Raw genomic sequence first — 4975 nt, forward strand, 5'->3', positions numbered from 1 at the left:
TTGCTTTGGACCTTTGGTTCCACATCATTTCTTCTCTAACCTAAATCCCATTAATCTCCCTTCTCAGCCTTTTAATCTCCTCTGTTTTCCCATGTAAGCTGTCCCATAATTCCAGCTGTTAAAGTTTCTCATTTTTTTTTTTTGTTTCAACATCTTATTAACATTACCAAACTCTGCCCAATTCCATCTCTAAATTTGTTCCTGGCATCTTTTAAGTCTACCCATTATACCATCCTCTAAATCTATCCGCCCCGGATTCCATGCCCCTTCTACTATTTCTCTACACCTTTCATCCCTTGTCCACATTGCTTCAAAAAAGAAACATTTCCTCCCTTGTTTTTTGGGCTGTTTGCACGTAAGAAAGAGCATTAACAAGCAATGGTCCAATATGGATATCGCTACATGCCTTAATCTCACCTTAGGAAATAATCTTATCCACTCCTCATTCGCAACCATTCTGTCAAGCCTGATTTTAGTGCACTGCTCACCCCCCCGTCCATTGCACCATGTGAATTTCTGTCCGATAAAGCCTAAATCAAATAATTCACAACGGTTCAGACAATCCCTAAACTCCGCCATCTAATTTACATCTCTGTCCAACCACCCTATTTTCTCATATGACTATGTAATTTCATTGAAATCACCAAAAACTATTCACGGCATAGTATTCTGATTTTTAAGAAATTCCAACAATTGGCAAGAGATAAAGCATTTACCTACATTGGGGTGCCCATAGAAACCTGTAGCCTTCCATGGAGTTGGTGCCGAGCCCTCATGGACTTCCACATCAATGTGGGAGTTTGGACAGCTTTTAATTTTGATATCTTAGCCTTCCTTCCACATCATAGCTAGCCCTCCACTTCTTCCATCACTAGGAACCGTGATGCCCTGCGTATACTCCACTTTATTTCTAATCCCTTTCATTTTACTTTTCCCTGTCTTCGTTTCTGTTAAGAAGAACAGCAGTGGGTCTTTTGATCTCATCTCATTAGCGAAAGTCCGAATTGCCAAGGTCGACCTCATGCCTCGACAGTTCCATGCCAGGATTGTTATGAGGCTCGACGGTGCTGCCTCGTGGTAACTGCCTCTCTGCCAACCATCTCCTTTTCCTCATCAAAGCTACGCCTTATTTGTTTACCTTCATTTTTGCCTTCTTTTCTGCATTTTACATCCCGCACATTTGGATCTAATTCACATAATGGGGTTGGGCCCTCCCGTTTCAAGCTTTTAGGCCCATTTTCCTCACTTTTTGATTCTTTTTCCCTTTTTCATGTAATACCTCTAACACCTTCCCTAGCTTTTACTTTTTACTGTGTCAACGGGTTCTTCTCCATGCTTGGCTATCTTGAGACGTGAGCCCCACCAACCCCCACTGAGATCTCGTTCAATCTAGGAGTTACCTTCCTCCTTTCCCATTCAACTCTGGCGTCCCACAGGTTTGTATTTGTGTCCACTCCTCTTCCCATGCCCATTTTGTTTTGGTCTTACGAAAATCTTCTTATGATGTCGCCTCTCATCCATGCACCGTACTGTAACACCTCCCGCTCTGTTCTATTGTTTTCTTCACCATTTTCTAGGCATTCTTTTAGTGCGTGGTTTAGCAGTCCACACCAGTAGCATAAGTTAGGTAATCTTTCATACTTGAAGTTGACCCACCTACATTCCCCCCCCCCCTCACGGTGATCTTTTTGCCTCTGACTAATCTCTTGGTCACATCTAAACGCACCTTCACCCTTAGGCACATTCCCCAATGAACACCAAACTCCTAAACATCTATCTCCATCACCTCACCCAACTTGGCACCAATTGCTTGTCCTATCTCCTTCATTTTACAGTTCAGGGGAAGGTTGAAAATTTGGACCCAAAATGGTGCCCACCTGATCTCTATCTCCTTCGAGGTAAGTTTTCCATCGAACTCTTGGAGTATAACCAACTGCTTTTCATAACTCCATGGACACATATCCAATACTTTTTCTTATCCCTACCATCCCCAAATTCCACTAAAAATAGATCCTCACCAACCTCAGATATCTGAACACCCTTGTTTGGCTTCCAAAGCATTCTCATGTTTTTTCTAAGTGCCTCGGTGCTTATACTTTTGTGAGCTAAGATCTTCATTAACACACAATTCTTCCTTATCTCCCTTGCTACCCTGGTACAGTTGAAATCAAGCTTAATTCCTTCATCCTCTTCCTCCGTAAAGGACAGTTTACTCCAAAGCCTTTCAAGCTCATCTGCCATCCTATTCCACCACTTGAATATGTTCCACTATATTGAGAAAGGAGGACTCCTCTTAGGGAGAGAGGACCACCACACGCCCTCACGCAGGGGGGGCACACTATTCTTGCAAGTGGCTGCAAGACTACACACTGCTTCTACATGCGCACAGGCATGAGAGCACTCACGAATAGTTGACTGTGCGAACTTGTACTATTGTTAAATTATTTGATTAGCCAGATAATGTACACACCCATTTTAGTTCATTGTGAATTTACTATAGCCCAATAATGTACATACCAATTTTAGTATTAATCCGAGACTACACCTTATGTTCTTTTTGTGCATGTGCTACACTTTCTCGAACACAAAATCTTATGATATGCATTAAGGTGTTCATGATTGACTAGTAAACAGTGGTGAGATGGTTATTTATGCCTTTCTCATTAGGTTCTAGTCCTAACAATCAAAAGCATGTGACTTCAAATCAAGATCATGTGATAAAAAACTATAAACAACTCCCACACAACATGCACTACATAGCTAAAACTAGCGAAGTGTAGTAAAAATAAACTCATCCAAGCTAAACAAGGTACACAAGCATGTTATGTAAACATAATAGGCCAACCTTGATTACAAATCCATGATGTGTAATACAAAACAAATAAAAATCTTTTTAGTTTAAAAAACTTTTATGACCAAAAACAAAAAGCACACATTATGCTAAATAAACAATGCAAAGCTATGCATGATAGTGCTAAACTAAGCTATAAAGGGTATACAAACAAGAAATATTAATTTCTTAATTAACCCATGAGTACATGCACAAACTAGTACATACTCATACAAAATTAGAAATAGCTTAGCAGTTATGCAACACATACTATTCAAGTTTCTCCACAATGTCAAGCATGTTTTAAATCAAGAGAGAGATATTATAACTCATGTAATCCTCAAGAAAAATAAAACTAGACACAAAATAAAATATTTTTGTTTTTTTTAAAATTTTTCAATATTTTTGGATTTTTGAATAATCAAAAACAACCTAAGAAAATAAAACAACCAAAAAACTAAAAGAAAACATGTCCTCAAATAATTGAAAGAATTAAATCAGGGACAAGTCAGCAACACTCACCTTAGAGAATCTTTTCTCATCCATATAGCACAAGTCTTCGGCTTTGTAGGTGAAAATCCATGAGCAGCAAAGTGTATTTGAGGGACTATACCAATCTTCTGAGAAAGACTGAAATCCTGCAAATTCCTTTCACAAGCCTTAAAAAGATCAACTGAAACAATAGTGTCATTTTTATTCAAAACATACATACATCAGCCTTAATATTTATTTCTCTACTCTATTTAAATATTATTTTTTATTAATTCTCTTCCCTAAACAACACTACCTTCTTCTCCTTTGCGGATGCACCACTACCACCCATGAAATACAAACTCACCTTCTCCTTCATAAACACAAACCTATGTTCTAGCCAAAAACACACCATTACCTCGACCAAAAAAAAAAATGTAGACTCCTTAAAGATAATATTGAAAGTTCAAAAATGGTATAAAACACCTTTGAACGTTTAGACCCCAAATTACAAAAATACCAATTCAAGCTTTATATCAAACAACTAATGTGCGGAATATGATAACAAGCTTATAACAGAATTGATAGAACAATCTAAGCCAAATATAAACACATTCACAGCAGTAAATATAAGGCAAAGGTAAAGGGAAAGAAGATGCAAACACACGGACAACACACGATGTGTTATCGAAGAGGAAACCGAAGTCCTCGGCGTAAAACCTCTCCACCGCCCTCCAAGCGGTCAAATAATCCACTAAAGAATGTAGTTGGGATACATGAACAGTATAAGACCCTCCAAGCCTAATCTACCCAAGTACCTAAGCCCTCCAAGCTTCTTGCTCCAACGAGGTTACGCCGAACCTATTTCTTCTCTAACTTCCCGGATTCCGTTACTTGACCATAGCATCAACCAATGTATATTGGTTCCTTCCCAAACTGCTTCCCTAAGCACCAAATGAACCTTCCCACAGACGTGGGTGTGGTGAGACAAGGGTTTGGTAAATGACCTCTCAAGGGTATGACAATGGAGAGGAAGAGAGTAGAGGAATTTGTAGAGTCTATTTAGATGAAGATTGGGGATGAATCAATCTTGTATTTCTCTAGCGTTTTCTCTCACAAAATTCTCTCTGGAAGCTCTCTCAATATGATGGGTATAAGGGTGTATATATAGTAGGGTGAGAAGGGAATGCAAAACGTCAGTTTTTGCCAAACAGGGCAAGTTGAAGACTTGATCTCGCGGCTTGGCCAAGTCGCGAAATCAAGTCGCGACGTAACGGCCTGACTAGACTGGAACTTTTGTCCTGTAGCGTGACAGCTAGCGCGACCCTTTAGCTTCCCAGTGTGCCTCTCACGTGACTGCCTTTCGCGGCTTGCCAGCCGCGAACCACCCGCGAGTCCTAGTCGCGAGACTCTGTTTTTCTTGCACACTCTTGAGCTTTTCTTCACATCTTCTCACACACTACCCTTACAATTTTCCCACCTAAATACAGGGTTACTAAGTGCTAAATTACAAGCAAATTGGTCACGGAATAAAGCCAATTAGATGGTTGATTAAATTCAACCTTACAATCTCCCCCTTTGGCTATTCCGTGACAAAACCCTACAACAGACTCTAGACTTAAACGTGAGTTGGGAACAGTTGGAAAACTCACTCACACCTAACTCTAGATTCTG

The sequence above is a fragment of the Quercus suber genome, unplaced genomic scaffold, assembly GCF_002906115.3.
Source record: "Quercus suber isolate HL8 unplaced genomic scaffold, Cork oak 2.0 scaffold_124, whole genome shotgun sequence".
Taxonomy (NCBI): Eukaryota; Viridiplantae; Streptophyta; class Magnoliopsida; order Fagales; family Fagaceae; genus Quercus; species Quercus suber.